The 10969-nt window shown below is 33.4% G+C and overlaps 1 pseudogene; it reads right to left on the minus strand.

Annotated features, from left to right (window-relative positions):
• Positions 1–441: 441 nt before the first annotated feature.
• Positions 442–5182, minus strand: LOC140920699 (uncharacterized; annotated as a pseudogene).
• Positions 5183–10969: the final 5787 nt, after the last annotated feature.

The raw sequence follows: 10969 nt of genomic DNA on the forward strand, positions 1-10969 counted from the left end.
GCTCTTCTCTTGTAATGTTGATTTGATGTAAGGACCAAAGTCGATCGTTTTTAATTTTACATAGACTAAATTTAAACAAAAAAACTTACAAGAACTAAAATAAAAAAGTGGTATATTTGTAGAAACCAAAGATATATTTACACCAAATTTTAAATATTAAAACACATCAAAACGTAAAACATCATGTAAAACTTAAAACACTAATTTACCTCTTGGGTCTTGAGTTGATAAGAATATGAATAAAAGAAAGGAAACAAAAAATGAAGAGATTGAGAGAAAAGCTTTAGTGAGCTCAATACAACGGTGTGATCATTTTATATATAAAGATCACTTGTAACAAACTCTAAAATACAACTAACAAACTCTAAACTGAACCTAACTGACTCTAACTAATTCTAACATAATACTCTTAGTTGAATCTAGTTGTGTAATCTATATTTTCTAATATCCCCCCTTAGAATTTGAGGGTGGTTTTACTAAGATGTGTTTGTCAAAAACTCTGAGTTTGTCACGAAGTATTACAAACTTGGTGCTAGGAAGAGGCTTTGTAAATACATCTGCCCATTGATCTTGAGTTGGAACATGAGAAACAACAATCTTTTGGTCACCACTTTTTCTCTTACAAATAATATGTCAAGTTTCATGTGCTTGATTCGATGGTGGAGAGTTGGGTTATGTGCAAGAGAAATTGTGCTTAAGTTATCACATAGGATTTGGGGAGTTTTGAACTTGCAATAGAAGCTCATTTGATAATGATTGTAACGAAAGAATTTATGTTGCAAGTTGTGCCAAGCTTCTATACTTAACTTCTGATGTTGATCTTGCTACTAAAGGTTGTTTCTTTGACCACCATGAGATGAGATTAGGACCAAGATACACATAGGCCCCTCAGGTTGACCTGCGATCATCAGGATCTGCTGCCCAATCTGCATCACAGAAGCCTATTAAAGATAGAGGCTGATGCACAGGGGCTGGCTGGAGCAGAAGACCATGATGATGTGTGCCACCTAAATAGCGCATAATTATCTTAACTACCTTCCAGTGATCTTCAAGAGGTTGAGCCTAAAACTGACATACATTATTAGTAGAGAATGATATTTCTGGTCTATTGAGGGTTACATACTGCAATTCCCCCACAATAGAGCAAAAATAAGTTGGGTCTGGCAGCTGGACAGAACCAAACTTGGACAGTTTACTGCTGGACAGATTGGTGTTGGCATTCCCTTTGCATTCCCCATATGTACCTTGGCCAGTAAGTCACATATATATTTGGATTGAGAAAGAAGTAAAGAGCCATTAGGTAAGTGAGTCACCTCAATTCCAAGGAAATAGTCCAAATTTCCTAGTTGTTTAAGTGCAAATTCAGAGTTCAGCTTCTTAATAAGATGTTGAATTTGATGTAGTGAACTCCCAGTAAGAGCGATATCATCAACGTAAACAAGAGCCATTAACGTAGACGATGTGGAATTTAGAATGAAAAGGTTGGGTTCGCATTTACTGGTATTGAAGCCATATTGAATGCGTGCTCCTCTGAGTCTATCAAACCAGGCCCTTGGGGCCTGTTTTAGTCTATACAAGGCTTTGTTGAGCTTACATACGAGGCTTTTGTCTTGAACCTTAAAACTTGGGGGTTACACCATGTATACTTCTTCTAAAACACCATTTAAAAAGGCATTATTTACATCAATTTGCTGAATAGGCCAGTTGTTGGACACTGCAATAGTGAGCACAGTGCGAATAATGACTGGTTTAACCACTAGGGAGAACATTTCAGTAAAGTCAGAACCGACTTGTTGATGAAATTCTTTTGCCACAAGATGTTCTTTATACTTATTGATAGATCCGTCAAGGTTCTCTTTAATTCTAAAATCTCACTTTCATCCTATAGGTTTACAACGAGGTGGTGGAGGGATCAGGGATCAGGTATTGTTCTGTAGAAATGCAACATACTCAGTTTTCATTGCTGCCAACCACTGTATGGCAGCAAGTGCCTACTGAACAGTCGCATGTTCTAAGTGTGTGAGAAGCAGAGTGGGATACTAGGCTTAACAATTCCTTTTTTAGCTCTTGTTTGCATGGGGAGTGTATTTTGAGTAGGAACTTGGATGTAATTGTCAAGCCTGGGTGCAAAGGTTGTTGGCCTGGGTGCATAAGTTGTTGGCATGGGTGCAGAGGCTATTGGACTGGGTGCAGAAGTTGTTGGTCTGGGTGCAGAAGCTGCTGGCCTGGGTGCAGAGGATGTTGGCCTAGGTGCAGCAGCTGCTGGACTAGGTGAATAAGTTGTTGGATTTGGTGCAGTGGTTGTTGGATTGGGTTCTGCACCAAGGGCATGACAGAGCTGGACTCTAAATCAGGAGTGGAAGATGTTGGATTAAATATGCAGCATGTGCCAGCAGTTTGATGAGGAATAATGCTAGTGACAACATCAGTATGATGAGAAGGCAAGGGTTGAGTTACTTGGAGAGGTAGCCATGATGTAGTGGATGGTGCTTGTAATGTAGTGGATGGACTCTAAATCAGGAGTGGAAGATGTTGGAATTGTTGGATTAAATATGCAGCCTGTGCCAACAGTGTGATGAGGAATAATGCTGGTGACAACATCAGTATGATGAGTAGGCAGGGGTTGAGTTACTTGGAAAGGTAGCCATGATGTAGTGGATGGTGCTTGTAATGGAATGAGGGACTTGGAGAATAATTTAGAGTAGGGAAACCTTGTTTCATTGAACAAAACGTCTTTTGATATATATATTCTTCATTCAGAACTAAGGCACTTATACCCCTTGAAAGATGAAGAGTATCCCATGAAGACACACTCTTGGGATCTAAAAGCAAGTTTATTGGGATTGTAGGGTCTTAGGAGTGAAAAACAAGCACAACCAAACACTTTAAGATCCTTGCAGTTTGGATGGGTGTGGTGTAGAATGGGTTGTTGAGAACCGATGTTGGTAGACGATTGATGAGAAACACAGCTGTAACAAATGCATGATCCCAGAATTTGAGATGAATCACAGCCTGTGCCAGTAGTGTGAGACCAGTGTCAATAAGATGCATGTGCTTTCTCTCAACTAAACCATTTTGATGATCAGTTTGTGGACATGTGAAGCGATGAAAGATACCTAAATCATCCATATATTTGGTGAAGGGACGAAATTCACCCCCTCCATCACTTTGGACAACTTGATTTTACAATTAAATTGCAATTCAACCATGGATTTGAATTGCTTAAAATGAGCGAGAGTGTCAGATTTCTGTTTTAGGGGATATATCCAAACAAACCAAGAGTAAACATCAACACATGTAAGAAAATATGTGTATCCTCAATGGGATGTAATAGGGGAAGGACCCCATAAGTCACAAACCACCAGTTCAAAGGGATTATGATATATGGTGGTAGAGGGAGGAGCAGACAGACAATGTGCCTTGCTTAGACAGCATGTTGAGCAAAAGGCAATGGTATCTTTTGTTGGTGTAGTGATATTGCACAACTTTAATGTTGCCTTAAGGGATTCATGATGAGGATGCCCTAAACGAGCATGCCATAAATGATAAGCAAAATTTGAAATGGAAGAACGATGTAAATTGGAAACATTATTATTCATGTGTTTTGCAGTTACAAGAGTAGTAGGTACATTATGAAAAGAATTATGACAATAAACAACATTTGCTTCAGAATTATGATTGTGAAAAATAGAATCTAAGTGGTTTTTGAAACTTGTAGAGACCATCTTCCCCTACAGTTCCTTTCAATAGGACTTCAGAAGAAGCCTGTGATTTCACAACACAAAAAGTGGGTGAAATTCAAAGGAAACTCCATTATCTTGTGCAAACTTACTAACACTAATTAAATTTTTGGTAATAGATGGAACAAGTAAAAGGTTCTTGAGTGTAAGATTGGTGTTAGGATGTGTTGAGAAAGGAAAATGCATGTTGCCTATTGAATTTATAGACAAACCTTGGCCATTGCCTATTAACACATGATCTGATCCAGGGAGTGAAACTGCATCTCCCAAGTTGGAAGCATCAGGCATGACATGATACGAAGCACCTAAGTCAAGATACCACCATTGATTTTTGAATACAGAGTCAGCACCAGCGAGAAGAGCCTGAGGATGAGAGAGACATGGATTGGAAGGTCTAGGGCTGGGGTAACCAAATTGAGGTTGAGTAGGGGGCCATTGCTGCATCAGGAATTGAGTAGAGGGAGATGCTCCCCAAGGAGAGTGAATGGATTGACCAGATCCGTAATGACGAAAATAACATATGGAGACATCGTGACCAGATTTGTGACAGATCTAGCATTGCACACGACCACCACAACTTCCTCGACCAAAATGACCACCGCTAAGGCCGTTACGACCACCACGAGAGCTATATCCTAGATAATCTGAGTGGTTCTGGTTCGCAATCACATGACTCGTACCTGACGGGACATTAGGGTTCAAATGCGACAGAGGGTCAGTCGCAGAGTTCACAGACAAGGTCGGCGACGCTGCCTGAGTGAGATTGACGACGATGGCTTCTTGATGATTCTTGTTTTTCTCAAGGCGCATCTCATGCGCTAGTAAGAATGACTCGAGTTTGTCCAACGAGCACATATCTTCTTCGCTAGTAACAGCACCGACTACATAATCATACTCTTCAGGTAGGGCTTCAAGGACGATTTCAATGAGATTACGATGAGGAACCGAATCTCCAATAGAAATTAAGGATTCGTTGACGGTGCGAACACATATGATGAATTCATCAATTTTGCGATCTCCCTTGGTGAGACTACGTAAATCAGATCTGAGTTGACGAGCCTTTGTTTCGAGTAAAGTGCGAAAATGGCGATGAGTTTCTTCTCAAACATGCCACGAATAGTGACAATCAACAAGCTTCGTGAGAATCTAATCAGAGCTGGTTGAGAGAATCCAGGTACATACAAGTGCATCTTGTTGTTCCCACTCCAGAAATAGGGATTGGGACGATTTACAGTGCGATCAGATTCAGTCAAGAATTGTAATGGAGCTAAAGGTTCAGTGATGAACTTTTGAAGCTTGTGGCCGCAAATTACGCCATCAATTTGTTGTTTCCATTGTTGGAAGTTCTTCTCATCATGTTTAACAGAAATGAGGCGAAAGAATTTGACATGGGAAGAAGAAAAATTACTAGAGGCGCCAAGAAATTGATCCATGGAAGCCATTGATGAATGAGGATCGAAAAGAAAAAAAAAACAGCTCTAAGATACCATGATAAGAATATGAATAACAAAAAGGAAACAGAAAATGAAGAGATTGAGAGAAAAGCTTCAGTGAGCTCAAACTGATTTTATTACTCTATGTTCAATGTATTATTGCAATGGTGTCATCATTTTATATATAAAGATCACTTGTAACAAACTATAAAATACAACTAACAAACTCTAAACTGAACTTAACTTAACTAACTCTAACTTATTCTAACAGAATACTCTTAGTTGACGCTAGTTGTGTAATCTATATTTTCTAATAGAATATTTGAGAAATGAGTGATTTTGGCATTTAAACGGAGAAAAACTAAGATTTGAGAGTTTAGAGGTTTCTTGAGGGTAAAAATGGAAATCGAAAGTGTGGAAGACAAACAGCGACATGTGTTATAAGGACACAGTTTGAATGTTCACATCAAGTAATACCCTGTTCAGATGAAGGGTAAATTTGGAAGAAAAAAAATATTTGGGGAGAGATTTTGACAATATAGGGGTAAAGAAATTCTCGCTAAGAAATTCTCACTAAGAAATTCCCGTAGCATTAGTCTATTGTCATTTATAATGAAGAAGTTTATGTTTAATCTTATGTAAAAAATCTTCAGGATACAACTTTTAAGAATAATGATAGTATTATATAAAAAAAACTTATCATGAATTTTGTACTAAATCCATAATCAGAGTGACACTACTTCTACCAAGGACACTAGCCATATATTAATTGTGTCGTATAATTTCCTAACTAAATTAAAAAATAAATAAATAAACACTCACTTTAGTATTTTAAAGTGATATCAGTGTTAAAATAGTCTTAATAAAAATACTTTAAAGTTCTTGAATTTACATTATGTTAGTCATTAAGTTTTTACTTTTTATTTTTCATTTGTGTTAATTAGTTGTCATATTTTTTCGAACATCTCACACTTAGGTAGCATGTGAACTCACATTTCTTTAGATAAAAAATGACATGCATGTTAGCAAGGGCTAAAATGACATCTAATATAAGACCCAAAAAAATAATATCTAAATAAAACATAATCACTTCAAATTGAAATATAACCCCTATTTTCTTTATTGTTGGGACTTTTTCCTTCAGTATAGAAAAATAGTTGATTGACAAATTGGTCTCTAATTGAATGTAGAACACATGATTGATCTTCAAATATAATAAAAGTTGTAATTTTAAATTAACTTCATCACATTTTGTTTCATCATAATTTTAAAAAAAAAAATTGAGAAAGAAAAGTATAAAAAAGTGATAGGAAATGACATGGAGGGAAGGAAATTAATAAAAGGGGTGGTGAAAATCTAGGTAATTAATTTCATGAAATTTACAATTCTAATAAGTGGGTGGATCTTTTCACATGTGGAAGAAAGAGTTTTATGAATTGAATAGCATTGAGTGTGTGCTATCCTCTAATGCCATGGATGAGGATGAGATCCACCTGCACCATCACCTTGAGTTTTCTTCCACAAAGTCTAGAAACAGAACCACCAATAACAATGTTATTATGGGGTTTTATCACCATTGTTCCTACAATCAGAGCATATAGTTGCCCTTAATGTACTAATGCAATGTCCCCTCTTATTCACCAGACTCGTTTTAAGAAAAAATCCCATGATTTCATTTTATTGGTCTTTGGAAGGATTGGGTGGATTTGCTTTGACATATTTTGAGGTTTTCATGATTTTTTATGGGTTTGGGGAAATAAGGGTTAGAGTTCTTTTAATTTGAAGAAGATGATTATGTTGTAGTTAACTTTCATATTGGTCCTGAGATATCAACTTGGACTCAATAAATATCAACTCTCGTGACACGTAAGCAAGTGATTATAAAAAAATTGACAACTCAACAACCCAAACAGAAAATAAAAAGACAATTGACGACGATGACTAACAAAATATTAATTCAAAAAGACATTAAAATATTTGTTTCTTTTAAGGACTGTTGTGACATCATATGTCACTTTGAGGAACTAAAATGAATATTTACTCTGACAAATTATACAAATAATCTAGGTTTTAGAGAAAATTATTTTATTTCTCAATTAATAAAACACATAGTACAAATAGGATATCTATGCACATCAAACCTACTACAATATTAATGACAAAACAAGAAATAAAATCTCTCATTAATGAGGAGAGAAAGAGAAGCAAACAAAATAAAACTTCCTAATTAAAACTGATATGATTTACATTTTATTCCTTGAAACTAGTACTAATGACTATGGACAGATTTAAATACCAAGTTTGAAACTCCCTCAAGTTGGTGTATAGATGTCTTAACATGTCCAACTTGTTAATAAGAAGTTCATAATGTTGTGTAAGCCTTAACATCAATCTATTCTATATATACTATTATTTGTATCATGAATTTAAATCATATATCTAATTTTAGTTATATGTACAATATATCATTTATCAAGTTTTTAACAGTATAATATAATAAAGTCCAATAGGTAGTTCGTTTAATAGAACATCAAATGTGACTTGATCGTGAGACCCTATTGAAAATTAGAACATTATTATTAAAGTATCCATAATCAAAGTATTATTGTTAATTAGGACAACAATAAAATATCGAGACTATTATGTTAATAGACTGATGACCACATCTCATGGATCATGAATATCAGATATTAAATTGTCACATAAATATTAATATTAAGAGTAATATTTATACTGGATTGATCTGTCATGATAATAAACATAATTGTTACGTAAGTGTCATTAGCTATTTTCATGCGACCATAGTGAGTAGTCTTTCGACTTAAAGTTCTTGTGATCTCTACATGTGGAGTTGTAGGCTTAAAGGTGGTTATTAAGCCTACAATAAACTATGTGGAGGGGTGTAAATGTTGTAGATAGAATTTGTCCTTCCTATATAACAGAAATTATGTCTTCGGACACTCAATAGAGTGAGACCTTGGAAATGCATGGTCACACTAGAATGGATCAACATATGATATTGGGTCCAATGGTTTTACGTGTCTACTATGAGATCGAGAAATAAAGAATTAAACATTGTAAGGATGACACAATTGTGACTTGCATTCAATTAGACATATGGATAGATGGACAATTATCGTAAAGTAAAGAGTGGTTGCGGTAAGGTTTAAATCATATCATCGATTTTCTCATTATTAGATAGTAATGATGCATTATTAGATGTCAATTATTGTTTTATAATGTTTTACATCATATTTATTATATTAATATTTAATATTATTATGATTTCAATGAGAATCTATAAAGGTAACATGCATAGAGTACTAACAGCGGAACAAATGATTAAATCAAATAAAAAATTAATAATTAGATGTTAATCGTATTCAATATGATTTAATACATTAATATATTTATAATTGATATAGTTGAATATGATTTGATTAAATAAATGAGGGTTGACAATTAATTTAATTAAACATAATTTAATTTAATTAATAGTTTCTATTTAATTAAAAGAGTATAATAAATATAATCGTTTAGGTCTTATTTTAGGTTGGGTCCAAAATAGGAGTATTAGGTTTTTAGTGACTCACTCTCTATAAATAGAATAAGAGCACATTCTCCAAACAATCTTAATTTCCACTACCCTCGTATAATGCACATTCTCCAAGTAATCCTAATTTCCACTACCTTCGTAGAATAGCTAGCACCCCATTTTGTGTTTGCGTGGACTATGCAGAGGCGCCAATAAATTCTACATTGGTGATCAAAATTAAAATGCACTTCGAGAAGAATGGTCCATGTTGGTAATTTGTATCATACTTAACGTCTGAAGAGGTAAACACATGAACTTTTCTAGAAAAATTTTGTTCTTACGAGATTTTTGGGTATGGGATATTTCTACTGATAAGAATGATTATAATTTTCCAACAATTATATAAGAGCCTTAGTCATTGTTGTTTGTTTTGCTATGTGTTTTGGTAACATGTTTATTAATTTTGAATGTGATTTAATATTTGGCATGTTGTGAATTGGTTGCTTTATCATTCAATTATATATGAGATATATATTTTGATACTAGTGAATCGGTAGTTAATTAATATGTTGAAAAGGTCTCGATTACATGACTGAGATTCTTTTATGAATATGATTTGTGTTTGTATATGGCTTTTGACATTTCGATCTCTCTTGATATGGCAGAGATTTATTAGTATCATTTATCGTTATATGAAAATGATTCATTCTCAATATGCATATTTTTTATGAGTATTAAATAAAATGGTTTGCTTGACATGTTTTGTGCATGAGATGGAATTATTGGGCAGCTCAGTTTTTTGCAATTTTGATTCACAATTGATTTCAATAGGTATGCTTTGAATGTTAATTACACAAATTTTGTATTTGGTTTCTTATCATATTGGTTGCAGTTTTACCAAATACATTGTGATATTTGGAACAAAATTTGCACATTCTAAAAAAGTAATGTTAGAAATCTATTTACGGTTGAAACAAATAAGAGTGGTCTTATTTAGGACGAAATAAATTTAAAAAAATATATAAAAATGATGAATTGTTAATTTATAAAAGATCGGTAAAAAAGTCATCCTCATATTTAATAAAGAAGATGGGAGTGAGAATAGAAAGAAAAGAAATAATTTTAAACTTTCTTCTTTTTTATTTTTTTATTTTTTTTATTTTTTATCATTCAACATTTCCTATTGTATTTGGCAGCTATGATTGTTTGACTTTGGATTCTATTATACAGGAAAATACTATGTCCCGATATCAATTTAAACATATTTACATATAATAGTAAAGAGGTATTACTATTATTTCTGATATGTTAAATAATTTGTTTTAATTAATCATTTAGTTATTATAAGTGTATAGTTATAGTTTTAGTGTGTTTGACGTTTATTTTATTTAAATACTGCTTGTGTGTTGTAATTTATTTTAAAATTCAGTATGTGTTATGACAATTTATTTATTTTAAATAATTATAATTGTCGCAATTACAGGACGCAACACAATACAATGATGTCGGTGGAGAGGCTTGAGAAGTCAATTTAAAGAATGAAGATTTGTAAATTTTTTGTAGTTAAATTTTATCTTTTGTGTTAGGTAGCGATAACTATATTACCTAGTTTTATATATTTTGTATGCGATACATGATAAGTAGGATGTATGTTAGCATATTTTATATGCTTTAAATTGTGAAAGTATATATACATGCATGAAAGATGTTTTTATGAAATACAAAAGCTGTGAGATCGATCGTCTAAAAAAAATTCCAAAAACTAGCAATAAAACTAAAGTAATCAAAATTTAGACTTAAAAAGACAACATTAAATCAGTTTGAATAAATAATGCAAACATGCTATATGTAAGACCCATAATTTTAAAGTGTATTTTATGTATTTTTGTGTATTTTGGATTTTGGCTCAGAGGCTTTTTAGCCAAAGATAATAATATTTTGGAGTTTATATGATCAAAAAGATATTTTGATGCCGATTAGAATTACTCGTCGATAAATAAATTAAATTAACTGCGGTGAATCTTTTACGAGGAATTTAATGGGTTACGGGTGAAATGGTAATTTTAATAAATATGTAGATATTTGTTAAGTTACAATTAATATATATATATATATATACACATATGTATATATGTTTGTTTGGAGAGAAAAAGAAAGAAAGGAAATTAGAAGGAAGGAAAAGGAAAAGGAAATGATATATAAAGGAAAGAAGGAAAAAGGAAGAAAGGAAAAACAAAGGAAAGAAATTGAGATTTTCCATC

The sequence above is a fragment of the Cicer arietinum genome, chromosome 6 (genome assembly GCF_000331145.2).
Source record: "Cicer arietinum cultivar CDC Frontier isolate Library 1 chromosome 6, Cicar.CDCFrontier_v2.0, whole genome shotgun sequence".
Classification (NCBI taxonomy): domain Eukaryota; kingdom Viridiplantae; phylum Streptophyta; class Magnoliopsida; order Fabales; family Fabaceae; genus Cicer; species Cicer arietinum.